The sequence below is a fragment of the Pinus tabuliformis genome, chromosome 5_2, assembly GCF_031772625.1.
Source record: "Pinus tabuliformis cultivar Carrire ecotype Pingquan chromosome 5_2, CPIR1, whole genome shotgun sequence".
Lineage (NCBI taxonomy): Eukaryota > Viridiplantae > Streptophyta > Pinopsida > Pinales > Pinaceae > Pinus > Pinus tabuliformis.
In genome coordinates, this window is record NC_142306.1 from 394,554,937 (window position 1) to 394,570,523 (window position 15,587).

Below are 15,587 nucleotides of genomic sequence, written 5' to 3' on the forward strand. Positions count from 1 at the left end.
GGAGATTCATCAAGCTTTTTAAGATAAGAATTCCAATTGTGAAGAGCAATTTTATTATTATCCTTAGTCTTCCTAGTCAGAATTTGCCTCCAAAATTTCTTAGGAGCTACCTTAGAGAGGTGTAAGAGATTCTCTTGTCTTTGACGAATGTACTGCCTCTTTTTCCTTTTAGTTAGGGCTTTGTATATTTTTATCTTGTCCATTTTAGGAGAATCATCAACAACTTCCTTAATTGCTCTCCTCGCACTTTTACAATCTTTGTCATACCATGGATTGGTTTTGTTATTTCTTTTATTATTTGAGACTTCAATTGAGAACTTGTTAATAGAATATGAGAGGGTTGTAGTAAAATTATGATAGAGGTCTTCTATGTTGTCTATACTAGATAAAGGAAGAAAATTAGTTTTTAATTCATTTAGAAAGAGATCCTTTTTATTTCTATCAAATATTATGTTCTTTTGGTTGTAAGTATGATTTTCTATGGGAACTCTATGCATGACAAAATTGAGAGTTATAAGTAAAGGCCTATGATCAGAGTCAGGTTTGTGGTCGTTTAAGATGTCAAAATTTACCATTTTGTTCTAGTGGGAGATTGGAAATAACGTAGTCTACCACGCTTCTACCAAGTCCATGGATGCAGGTCATCTTGCTAGAATTGGGCCACTTCTTTAGACCGTTGCAAATTATGAGATCCTGAGCACTACAGAGCTTGACTAGCTCTGACCCAAACAGATTTTCCCCGAGGTCTTCAGAGCTCCTTTTGTACCTACTAGCCAGGGTAGGGTCTTCGTCTAACCAAAGAGGATTGGGGTTGGAATGATTGCTTAGAATAATAGCTTGGTTGTTTGAAGTTCGAGCATTAAAGTCACCTATTAAAAGGATATTACTGTCATTCCTTAGGCTAGAAATATCATTCTCTAAACCATTGTAAGGGTTAGTTTTATCTAGATTCTTCTTCTTGTAGAAGTTAGAATTGATGGGGGGAAATAACATATTGCTATGTAGGACTTTTTATTATTAATGTCTCTGATCTCTATCCAACTATATTTGTTGTAAGGGTTGTTTTTATGAATCCTAACATGGGGGGAGATGTTATTCTTAATGTAACAAGCTATTCCCCCAATGCCTCTACGGGAGGATCGCTTGTTCCACGTAGACCATAGTGTAAAGCCATCTATGTTAGGGACCTTAGATTCTTCGTGCTCCCAAGTTTCAACAAGCAAAATAATATCAACATCATTTGAAATCCAACTTAGCTTGGGGCATTTGTTCCATGGGAAGCCTCGACAGTTCCAAGAAATGATCTGAAGCATGCTTAATTTCTATTGATTACTATCTTTTTGGTTTCTACCTCGAATAAAGGCTGTTCTATTTCTGATTATTGCCCATTTTCCTTCCTTTCTAGCTTCTTTTACCTTTAGAACCTCCTTTCTTAATTCTGCTTGACCTTCTGGAATGAGATCTTGATTTATGAATATTCTCGTTCCTTTTAGACTTGAGGTTTTACTAAGTATGTCGTGCTTATGATCAGTAAAACTCACCTTTATGCGGATTAGTCTTCCTTTATTCTCGGTTAATTTCCCTAACCATGTTGCTTCTGTGAGACACACTGTTTCAATTTGTAATCTATTATGTAATTCTGTCTGGACTAAGGCTAAAGTATTCTCATCTTCTTCCTCTTTCAAACCGAAGATTATAAGGTTCAAGGCCCTTTTGTTATGTTCGTGGTCTAATTCTATTAATTTTTTCATTTCATCTTTAATTGGTTTAATATCTAACTTATCTACCACATTATTTAGGGTGAGGCGGCTATTAACTTTTTCTTCTAATTCTTTAATCATGTCTTTCATTTTAAGACCCTCTAAAGTATCAACGTCTCCTTGCTGGGATAGTTGGTTAGTATCTTGGTTTTGTTTTTCTATAACCTGCAATCTAGTCTCCATTGCCTCCATTTTATTCTCCAGTAGTTCTATTTTATTTTCTATTTTTTTTTATCGTGTCTCCAAGAGATGCAAATTTATTTTCCAGCATGGCTTCTAACTCTTTTTGTAACTTGGCTTCTCTTTCTTCTCTACGTTTCTCTAAAGACTCTATATACTCATAAAGACCTTGTAGAGTAACTGTGCTAGGTCTGCCCTTGGTAATCTTTGGTAACTGTGGTGAAATATTCATACTTGAAATTATATGAGCAAATATGTATTAGAAGAAGAAAAAGATAAGGAATGTGTGCACCTGACATCAGCAAACCAGACTGCAGATCGCTCGTGCGAGCCAAGATCACCAAGCTTTGGATTTATATATGCGAGCTTCAAAACCAAGATCACCGAATGCGTTTATATATGCAAGCCCCAGAACCAAGATCACCAAGTGCTAGGATTATATATGCGAGCTAAGATCACCGAATGCGAGGGTTTATATATATTTCAAAAACCAGAGCCTTATAACCAGAGCGAGGATATAGATCACCGAGCTTTGGATTTATATATGCCAAAATCACTGAATGCGAGGATTTATATGTATTTCAAAAACCGGAGCCTCAGAATCGGAGCGGAGATATAGATCACCGAGCGTTTATATAGAGCACTGAGCATGTATATAGATCACTGTGTGTATAGATCACCGTGTGTTTATATATGCGAGGATTTATAAACACGGCCTCAGGACCAGAGTGTGTATATACATCCAGAGCGTATAAACCACAACCTCAGAACTGGAGCCTCAGAACGAGAGTGTGTATATAGATCACCGTGTGTATATGCGAGTCTCAGAAACTAGAGCGAGGATATAGATCACCGAGCGGTTATATATGCGAGGATTTATATGCGAGGATCACCGAGCGTTTATATAGAGCACTGAGCGAGTATATAGATCACCGTGTGTATATGCAAGCCTCACAAACCAGATAGAGCACCGGTTTATATCTGTGAGCGTTTATATAGAGCACCGATTTATATATGCAAGTGTATATATGCGAGCGTTTATATGCGAGCCTCAGAGACTGGTTTATATAGAGCCCCGGTTTATATATGCGAGCATATATATGCGAGCGTTACTATACCGAGCGTGTATATAGATCACCGTGTGTATATGAGAGCCTCAGAAACCAGAGCGAGGATATAGATCACCGAGCGTTAAAAACACTCACATATAAACTATGGATTTATAAACACAGCCTCAGGACAAGAACATGTATATAGATCCAGAGCGTATAAAACGCAGCCTAAGAACCCGAGCATGTATATAGATCACCGTGTGTATATGCGAGCCTCAGAAACCGGAGCGTTTATATATGCGAGGATCACCGAGCGTTTATATAGAGCACTGGTTTATATATGCGAGGATCACAAGTTTATATGCGAGCGTTACTATACCGAGCGTGTATAAAGATCACGGTGTGTATATACGAGCGTGTATATAGATCCAGAGCGTTAATTTTATAAAATTCTATTTTTGATTCTCCTCTATCTAGTCTCCTACTACTACTACTATTATTATTATTATTATTATTATAAAATTATAAAATTAAACAACTACATGGGTTACCCATTGGACTCACATGGGATTATTCTCATCACTAATGAGTAAAAGTTATTTAAAAACGTACCATTTATACTTTCAAATTAATTGAATTATAAAAATATATATAAATTAAACTAGGAAACCAAATTGTATGACATTGACATCAACTTCACCTAGCACTATGAATGATAGGGTGTAGCACAATTTACATACAATCTTTAAAACTATATTCTTATTTGATTATATATTTTCAAAGAAAGATCATATTTAAAAATTTTAAATAATGGCCCCATAAAATTTGAAAATCACGAATCCTTCGAATTTTCAAAATATCTTCGTACATATCTAAGTACGGGCTTTATTTTTTTAACTCCTCGAAAAAGCGCATGCAAGTTGTCATACGTGGAAGCCAACTAAGAAGAGTCAAGGCAATCCGGGCTTTATGTTATAGACCTCGATATAATGTGCCGGGTATACAATAAATATGGCCTCTTAAATAAGCTCCGCTGTCTAACATTTTATATTACCTGAATTTTCTAATAAAATAATTAGGATTCTAGCACTCCAAGGCAAGCCGTGAGCTTTGTAATTTGACTTATAACGGTTCCATTTTATCGTAAATTGACTTTCGAACATTTGGAAGTGCATAAGTAAATCCGTGGTGTAACTAACTCCAATGTGCAAACATATCCCACCATTTTCCTGCTCATCTCATTTCGATATGTTCCGTTTGAGGTCTGCGTGTAGGTGCTTTATAAGTGTCATTGGTGGTTGCACAAGCCGTTGCAGTTTCATTCGTTGCTGTGGTGAATCCGTTGCAGTAAAAAAAGCGGGTTTAAAGTCCGACTCCAAGAAAAGATTTAGAGAGAACCTCCCTGCATTCTTACAACATGAATGCGAAGAAGCATTGGACTAGTATGTTCATAAAATCCAATTCGTCCACCTCGTTAAGCAATGAGGTTGCGATATTCTGAACTAGGTAAGAAATAGTCGAAACGTAATCTATTTTGCCTAGTTGCCAGTTAGATAGGTTGCTACTTCATTAAGATTTAGACGCATTGATATAATGGGGTTCCGCTCATATTTACACGCAGTGTCATAACCATTTTCTTTTGTGAAAGTTTGTGACATTATGATCCTTCAACAGCTTTCATGGTAATTCGAAAACCCTTTACTCAAGGGTATTAAACGTTTTACCTGGTTATGAAAATCTACGAATAAACGAAGATCATTGGACAGCTTCCTTGAAACTCAATTTATAATCACAGCTAGGGTTTTCACATATGTACATTCTGGTTTGCATCTACTGGCTCATTTCAATACTGAACTTCATGTTTCAATACTGAGGTTATTGAATTTTCTAGTTTTAATATATTTATTTTATTTTTATTTTTTTTAATGATAATATTTGTATTAATAGTAAAATTTGTGTTTTCATTATAGTTATACATTGAGAGTTACATTATAATTTTCTTCTATCCTTAGTGATATTAATAAATTTTTTATTCAAAATTATTCTCAGAAAAAAATATAAGAGCCCTAACATTAAACAAAATTTGTATTACATATAGCTTATTTCTAGACATAATTCTTCTTTATAACATATTTCATGAGATCCACTTTATGAACATTTGGCATTAGAGCTACTCGAAATTACTAAATTTATGACCAAACTATTCACTAGAGATCTCAATTCTTCAATCTCTTGAAGAGTTTGATTTCTTCCTCATGTTTATCTTGTCTCCTCCCCTTAGAACAGGGCCCATCACATTTGGCATTAGAGTTACTGGAACTTACTAAATTTATGACCAAATTAGTGACAAGAGATCTCAATTCTTCAACATCTAGAGGAGTTTGGTTTCTTCCTCGTGTTTATTTTGTTTCCTTCCCTTAGCACAAGGCACAACCACCACTAGTGAAATTTGATCCTAAGTCACCTTTCTAAAATGGCCAACCTCAACCGATTGTGCTAATAAAAATTGACATCGTTAATCACCTCTTTAATCCATCAAAATTACATATAAAAACGCTATTAATCTCCGCTTCTATGACATCCCAAAACATCCTTAATCTCCCTTCTATGATTATGGTAAATTTTATAAACATCATTCTTTTGAAAAATTTATATGTTTCTAACTCTGTATGTTATGAATTTGTTTTGATTATTTTTTGAACATATTTTGGCCATCTATGTCAAACGCAAGTCGTGCATTTATCCAAATAGAGTTTTGACAATTGTTTAGCGTAATCTATTTTGCATGCAGCAGATGAAACATCACATAATTATGGGTTAGAAAGGGAGACGAGCCAGCCCAAAGGGAGGACCAGATGGAATCCAAAACCAGAGCAGATCCGGATCTTGGAAGCTATTTTCCAATATGGAGTGGTGAGCCCTCCAAGAGAGGAAATAAAAAGAATCAGAGCTCAGCTAGAGGTGTTCGGGCAAGTTGGAGACGGTAATGTGTATTACTGGTTCCAGAACAGAAAGTCCCGATCAAAGAGAAAGCCGCGACTGCCAGCTGCACAAAGATCTAAATCTAGGACCCAATCTGGGACGCTATCTTCAACTTCGTCTACATCAACATCAACATCGGTTCATTCTAAAAGTACCACAGAAATTTCTAATAGTGCACCCAGTTCCACGCAAAAGAACATTGGAGATCAATATTTCTCTCCTTCTCCAGTGCCAGTTTATGATATCCAGGCTGTGTACGAAGAAATGAGTAAAACATCAACATCTGCTCCGTCCAGTAGTCCACCCACTGGAGATCAATATTGCTTCTCTTCTGCTCCGCCGGTTTATTTATCTGCCGGTAAAACATCAACATCTGTTCCGTATGAAACTTTGCCGAACCCTTCTAATTGTGCACCCAGTGCCACGCCCGATAACATTGGAGATCAATATTGCTTCTCTTCTGCTGCCCCAATTGGTTCCTCTGCGGGACATCATAACGATCTGCGTACAATGAGTTATAGCATGCAAGCAATAGGTGCTGCAGCAGCAGGAACTCAAAGCATATTGAACGAAGGTACATGTGTCACCACAGGATCAAAATTATTTTGTTGTCTTGACATGAAGCTGCAAACGTTCATGTCAATAAGTTCTCTGATATTAATCTTGGTGTGCAGGAATAGGAATTGGAATTGGAGGCGTACAAGATGGCTCGGTCATTAATCCTAACCCATCAATAACTGTATTCCTCAATGACGTCCCAACTTCAGTTCCCTCAGGGCCTATAAATTTGAGGGATTTCTTCGGCGCTGATGCCTTTCTTTTCGATTCCTCTGGCGAGTCTGTTCTAGTTAATGAATTTGGATTCGCAAGCCTGGACGCTGGAGCTACGTATTTCTTGGTATGCTATATATAATTCTCCTCCTCTTCTTTCTATATGCAGTATCAGCATAAGTTCAATTATATCTCACTTTCCGTGTGCGCGTGTTTGCTTTCCACTTTTGCAGATATGAAGTCTCTTTTATCAAAGGTTTCGGACTATTCCCAATAACAGACTGTTGCTTCTAGGACTATTCTATCTTGGGGTAACTCGTATAGCTCGAAGTTTGATATGTTGCACCTATGTTTTTCATGAATTTGTTGCAGTGTACTGCAGGATCAAGATCATCGTACTGCTGATTGCGTGCTTTCAGTGATTCCACACTATTCAACTATTCTTATGTTATTACAAAATAGCCCACATGTTCGTGTGAGATATGCAAGTGTACATACATAATTCATTAGTAGAAGGTTAACTCTCAGGTTACTGTGAAGAGTAGTTCATTCGCTGTAGGATGTAGGAAGATTATATGTCCATCTCCCTATGCCAGAGGCGTACCGATTTCTGGGTACTGTTGTGCTTTTGCAAGCATGGATGAAATTTCACTGAAAAAGTAAACGGCCTATTATTATATGGTGTACAAATTGGAAGATATCGGCATTCGTGATTAAAACTGTCATTGCTACTGGGTTTTTTAAGAAATAGTTTACGTTTAAAATTCCCAAACAGTTGTCAAATAGCTTATTTTTTGTTTCGACATATCGGTTCGCAAAGTATGGTGACATTGTTTTCATTAAAGCATTGATGTGTGGTTGTAAAGATTTTGTAAGTTGGTTGCTCCCATCGCTTCTATTATCCGATTAAAACTTTACTTGTGCATTTCCTAGATTTAATGTTTTAATGGTATATAAGTTGGTTTTTATTTCTAATTCAAGATATCCGTTTGCAAATTATGGGGACACTGTTTTGAATAAATCCTTCATGTGTGGTTCTAAAGGTTTCCTAAGTTGTATGTATAGCTTCTATTATTCAATTAAAAATTTACTTGTGTATTCTTTAGCTTGAATATGTTTTAATGGTATCTAAGTTCTATTTTCTTTTTGGAAAATTTATAAGTAAAAAAATACCTTTTATTTGTGCACTTTTCGAATTTGTAATTTGTTTTTACAATACGGGCTTATAAAAAAAAGTGACATTTTTGGAATATGTAATTTGTTTTTACAATATGGTATCGATAAAAAAAAATAGTAAAACTTGAAAGAGAGTAGATTTGGTTGGGTCAAATATATGCTTATAAAATTTTGTAATAAATTATAGTGATTGCTTTTCTAAATTAGCCTTATATTTATATAAGCTTTATTAGGCGGATTTTATTTTTTTAAATTTAGTTAAAATTGAAGGAAAGTATAATCTTTGAGAAAATTTGGTTGGGTCAAATATATCTCTTCGTTCCAAATTGTATAAATTTTTGAACTAAATTATATTGATTGGTTTTTTAATTATTTATGTGGGTTTTTTTTCCTTTTTAATATTAAGTTAAGATTGAAGGGAGGTATAGTCTTTTAAATAATGATATTCCATTCATTCTAAACATTTTCTTGAAGAACTCTAATTCCATATTTAATTTCCACCCTTAACGCATCTCATTATTATTTATAATAAACATAATAATGTAACCACACAATTAACTTCCACACTTTACTCCAATTATTATTTATAACAAACATAAAATAACTGTGAACTAAATATTTCTAAATAATTTTTTAAAGACAATTTAATTTCACATATAATTTTCAATCTTAACCCCTACCATTATTATTTATAGCAAACATAACTATGGAATCTCACAATGAACTTCCACTCTTAACTCCTTCCATCATTATTTATACTTAACATAAGGTCATTGTCATACACAGGCACATATATACACATATTCAACCTTTGATTTTGGAAAAATTTGATTTGAGAGACATAGTACAAAGAAAAATGTAACTACAACTATCAAATTAAAAAATCAAATATGAAATTGTCACACAAACACACACACACACACATTCAACTTTCGATTTTGGAAAAATTTGATTTGAGAGACATAGTACAAAGCAAAATGTGACTACAACAATCAAATTAAAAAATCAAATATGAAAATCTAGGGTCGGATATATGACTCTTGTTGAACATCTATATTTATACAAAAATTTGAGTCTATTACAAAATTTTTAATTTTTTTTTGTCTCTTTTAGGTTTGATGATTCGAAGTGGTGTTTCCCCTTTGAACATAAACAATATGAGGCAGTGTGTAGTGAGGTGGTGAAGATGGTGGAAGGCGATGTGGCTTGAGGCAATGCTAACAGTGATGTTGAGGTGGTGCTTGTCCCTCCACCTCAGAAATAATTAGTGAGTTAACATTCTCCACCTTAATTATTTCATGAATAAAAAAAAAAAAATTGATACATCAAAATATTGTTATGTCATACATACTCCTATATTTTCTCTATGAGTTTCAAACAGTTCTTTTCCAAGGCTTTTTCAAATATGTCTGCAAATTATTCTTCTCATCTACCGAATTCCATACGAATTTGATTATTTTGTAGTACTTCTCGAATGAACTGATATCTCATTTCAATATGCTTACTCTTTTTATGGAAAATATGATTTATTTATAATGCATTAACATGTTTATTGTCACAAAAAAATTGAGTTGTTTCTTTGTATTCAAGCAATAACTCAGTCAAAATTCTTCTCATCCAACCAATTTGGCATGTTGTTGTTATTTCTACAACATACTCTACGTATGTAGATGATAAAATCATGGTGGATTTATTCTTTGATGTCCATGCCACTGCACCTACTTATGTAGATGATAAAGTCATGGTGGATTTCTCCTTTGATGTCCATGCCACTGCAATCGATCCAAAAATAAACACATATCGAGATGTTCTCTTCATGTCATCAGTATTGTGTACAAAATCACTATCTATATATACAATTAGTTTAAAATCTAAATCTTAAGTATATAAGATGCCATAATTTGTTGTTCTAGCTCAACATATCTTGACGCCCCTTTTCCAATTAGCCAATAGGTACTCTTTGGAGACTCCATGAATTTGGAAATTAAACTTACATGAAACATTATATTAGGCCTTGTTGTGGTCAAATACATTAGACTTCCGACCAATTTATTATACAAGGTTGGATTAACATTTTAACATTGATCTTTCTTACTAATTTTTGTACTAGTTACATTTGGGTTTACAAGTAGATTAAAATTTTCCACCCTAAACCTTTTCAATACTTCCTTTGAATACCTCGATAGACAAATGCATATACCATACTGAGTTACTTTAATTCCAAGAAAATAATTCATTAGCCCTAAATCAGTCATCTCAACTTTTGTTCTCATGTGTGTCTTAAAATAATCTATTCAAAGATATCCGGTGAAAACCCAAGCATCAACATTCGAGAAAAAAATCAAAATTTTACCTTCCTAGTTTACCTTTGTATACAGAGTTGGCTTAGTCGAACTCCTGATGAATCCATTGTTATTCAATTGTTCATCAACTCTACTATATCGTACTCACGGTGTTATTTTCAATCCATATAATTCTTTCTATCATTTGTAAACCTTATCTTCTTGTCCATCAATTTCATATCCTCGAGGTTGTTTCACATAGACAACCTCTTCTTCCAAAAAAGAATTTAAAATGCAAACTTAACATCTATCTGATACATTTTCCATTTTTTCTGTAGAAATAGTTAATACCATACTTATAGTGTGAAGTCTAGCTACAGGTACAAAAATTTCATTACAACCAATACTAGGTTGGTGGGTAAACCCTTGAGTTACAAGTGCTTTTTATGTTTTTCAATTTCACCTTTAGCTTTCAATTTATTTTTGTAGATACATTTAATGCCTATACTATTTTTACATTTAGGAAAATATACAAGATCCCAAGTATTATTTCTTTCTATAGCATCAATCTCTTCATCCATAGATTGTATCCAAACTTCTCCTTTAACAACATCATCAAAATTTACAAGATCATATGAAATTAATACAAAATTTGAAATTTCATATATTTCATCATTATGCTCGTGCAATTATTTTAAACTTCTAGTATTATGGCCTTTAATTTTGTTCCTTGATGTAGCTAATGTAAGATTAGATTCATTACTTACATTTAATAACATTGTTTGTTCTCTACCACAACTTGATGGTTCCATACGTTCTTCAATTCTCAATTTTCTAGACTATAATGGGTTGGATCTTATTGATTTCCTTGTTGAAGTGCTTGTAATAGGTGTATAAGAAATCGATTTTCCACCTTTTACTTCTTTCTCATATTCATCATCATCTCCATGAGATAATACAACTCCATATTCAATGGATTTATCTATGCTTCCATCTCAATCTTTTTCTTCCTTGAACTCAAAATCTCTAATAATAATATACTTCTTGGTGATGGGATTACATGATTTGTATGATTTAGAATCCTCACTATATCCAATAAAGATAACATTATCACTTATATAATCTAACTTCTTTCTCAACTTTTTAGGTACATGTGTTGATCTCGAAACTAAACTATTAGAAAATTACTTAGTTTTTATTTATTGAAAGATTCTTTATACTATCTACAAATTCACACTCTCAATAAAAAACATTGATAATGAATTTATAATTAAAGAAAGCAAAGTGAATTAAAACAGGTACATGAAGACAATTTGCAAACTCATCTTGATAATGTATTTCACCAGACCCCCCTGGCCATGTCTCCACATTCATTTAACACATGAATCACTTTATTATATCTCTTTAAAAAAAGTTTGTCTCCTTGTTTACAACAAGGGCCGAAAACTTCTCACAATATGTGTCTAATCCTCCCAAAAGGGACTACCTTCTCCTTTATACAAAATGCTTAAGGCTTATCACATAAAATACCATTATTAAACACCAAAATTCCTATCTTAGTCAACAAGTTTATAACATACTCTTGAAGAAACTTACAATAATTCATTTCACTCTGAAAAGCTCTCTAAAAACACTCACATAAGGAACTTAAATATCTCTCATTACATGAACTCGATTGGATCATTATAATTTTTTCATCCATCTCCATGCATTCAGAGAGGAAAAAGTGGAGGAATCAACTCATGGGACCACTTTTACCGGTGGGACCCAGTTTGGAGAAATGGGGTTTGAAACCTTCTGGGAGTGTTTTGAGGCATCAACCAATGTTTTTTGCGGTAAAAAGTTTCCTCTTTATTGTTTCACCTTTTCATGATGTTCTCAAACAGGGATATTTCTAATGACTCAAGAAGTGTGTCAACCAAAGTCTATATGCAAAAGTTATGCCACTCGAAATTTGACCTTCCTATTTTTAGACCTACAATTCGTGAGGATGTCACGTCAGCCCCCATTATTCATTGAAAATGGGCTAGCCATGTGTCTTTTATTTAAAATACTCAAGAATAGTCTATATTGTAATGCTAGTTAAGATTTGATGTAGTCAAACTTAAGCACTAGTAGGCTAGTGGGTTGTCTTATAATGAGGCCACTAGGAGGAAGAGGCATTCCATTCTTTCGAGAGTATTTTTTTCGATAGTTGAGAAAATATAGCTAGCAAAGATAGGAAGTAGGGTACACAAAGAGGATATGTGCACTGTAACAGCCCATATGCCACATACATTACTCCTCTGTACCTGGAACCTTATTTTCCAAACAGAGAAATAGAGTGAAGTGACCTCACCTTCCAGCTAGGTTTTCTCCCAAAAGGGTTTCCCAAAGCATATTTTGTGTCTTATGTGTGTGTGTGTGAGTTTATTTTTTTCATTCTATATTTTTACGTATAATTTCAATTCGCATCCATGTTTTAATTACGCTTAATTCTACAAATCTTAAAGTTTAATAAAACTGCAATAGTGTAGAAATTCTACATTTCAATATTTTATTATCAAATCTATTGTGATGAAATATCCAGTGGAATATCCACATAATTTTATGAATCATTTGTTATCAGAGAAGGTTTCTATGGGTAGTTTGTAAAGATTATGGGGATCTATATCTACTAGGCTGAAAATTGTAAAACTCTAATCATGGTCGACGAATTTGTAAAGGAACCTCATGATCCTACAGAGGTGAGGTCTATGTGGTTGGAACAACAAGTCACATTTATAAATCATAATGTAAGCCTCCTAATGGTGGCCTTGAATAGATATATGGGGATATTTGGAGAAGATGGGGGGTTGAATGCAAAGGACAAATCTGAACATGGATCAAAAGATTAGGGAGAAATGGAGAACCAGATGAAGAAAGAATCTGGAAAAGGTCAACCCAATTTGAGTGTCATGAATCAATCCCTATTTAAAATGGAAGAAAAGGTCGATATCAAGCCACATCATGATGAGATTGACGCTTTGAATATGAACCATTGGTTGCAGCAACTAGAAGTTTATTTTAGCATCCATATGATTGAAAAAGGACAAAATATCTCATTCACACGGTTGAAATTAAAGGGCCATGCACTAACTTGGTAGGAAAGCCACATGGAAACCTTAAGGTTGGAGGGAGAACCTCTAGTGATTAAATGGGAATATTTCAAAACCATCATTAAGTCACAGTTTTATCCCATTGGGTATGTGGATGACCAGTGGAGAGGTGGCATTATTTTAGGGAAAATTCAGGCCAAAGGGTGTTAGAGTACACCATGAAATTAAAAAATATGGCTATAATATTGTGTATCTCTCAAAAGAACCCAGATGTACTCCTCAAATATTTGAGGGGTCTGCACTGCCATTTTCATGAGAAAGTGATGTTATTTAAGCCTAAATCAGTGCATGAGGCTTGTGTACAAGAACAATACCTCGAAAACATAGGCATGAAGAGAGCACAATCAAGTGGATCGAAGAAAAAGGAGAAACATGACGCTTCTAAGGAGGGGAAGAAGAAGGAAAAGGGCAAAAATATAGAAAGACAATAACCACAACACACCAATGCAAAGATCTTATCAACCACTGCAACATTGTTGGCCAAACAAAGGAGAAGTGTTGGAAGTTATATCGAAAGCTAAACCTCAAGGAAAATAAGAAATATAACAAGAAGAAGAATCTCATGGTCACGAATTCGAGCAACCAAGTTGAAACCAACTAGGACAGAGATGATAATATATTTTGTATGTTAGTGTAGGAGGAGGTAAATTTGAGTCGCCTTAAGTAACGGGAAGAGAAAGAAATGACAAAACTCTTCCATATAAAGATACAAGTCAAGAAGACAAATATTGATTCTCTGTTCGACTCTGGATCATAGGTGAATCTCATTGCAGCAAAGCTGGTCAAGAAGTTGGGGCTAGAAGTTTGTGATAATCCCAACCCATATCCACTAGGATGGGTAAATAAGGATGCAAAGCTTAAGGTAAAAAAAATGTAAAACTAGATTTGATATAAATGTTGATTTTATTGATGAAGTAGATTTAAATGTAGTTCCCCTTGATGTATGTGGAGTTGTGTTTGGGATTCCATACATGTACATGTGTGATGCAATATTAATGACAAGATCCAATCAATACCAACCCATCAAGGATGGGAAATAGTTCATCATTAATGTACACAAAGTCAAGTTGAAAATTTCACTTGTAAGTGCCAACCAATCTAAGAAATTGATTAGTTCCAGCAAGAAGTATGTTTTATTATTTTTAAGAGAAAGTCATTTTGAAGAGGAGTCAAAAACAGGAAAGGAATCCCTTTAGGGGTGTACTAAGAAACAACAAAAATAATTTGAGGATTTGTTACAAGTATACAAGGATGTGCTTTGAGAGGCCAAAGGGTTACCACGTAAGAGAAAAATGGTACATGAGATCCAACTATTGATGGACTCAACATTGCCAAATATTAGGTTGTATAGGCACTATGTTATACAAGCAAGTGAGGTGAAGAAATAGTTGCAATAGTTGCTGGAACAAGGTGTCATTCGACTAAGTACCTATCCATATGGGTCACCCATAATCATTGTGCCAAAGATGGATGGGACTTGCAAGATGTGTATAGATACAGGACACTGAATAATAGAACACTCAAGAACAAATATCCCCTACCCATGATAGATGATCTACTAGATCAGTTGTAGTAGAAAAAGTACTTCACCAAGATGGACTTGAAGTTTGGATATCACCAGGTTTGATTCAAGGAAGAAGATACATGGAGTACCATATTTAGAACCAGAAAAGGTTATTATGAGTGGTTAGTTATGCCATTTAGCCTATGTAATGCACCAACTATGTTTATGAGATTAATTGATGATGTACTATGCCCTTTTATGGATTCTTTTTTTATTGTCTATTTGGATGGTATATTGATATATAATTCTACATGGGAGGAGCATATTTCACATTTGGAGGCACTAGAAACATTGAAGAAACACCAGCTGCTAGCAAATGTCAAGAAGTGTGATTTTGTGCAGCAGTACTTAGTGTATTTGGGGCATGTGATCAGTAGAGCAGAAATAAAGATAGATCCGTCCAAGATGGATCATGAAATGGGTAGTGCCTACTAATGTTTCTAAGGTTAGGAGTTTCATTGGGGAAACACAGTACCTAAGGAAATTCATAACCTCATTTTTAGTAGTAGTAGCACCATTCCACGCCATAACAACAAGTCGAAAGAAATTCCAGTAGGGAAATGATCAACATAAGGATTTCAAGGAACTAAAGAAGAATATTAGTCAAGCACCAGTTCTGGCATTACCAAACTTGTAGTGACCCTTTGAGGTGGAGGCAAATGCGAGTGGGTATGAAATGTGAT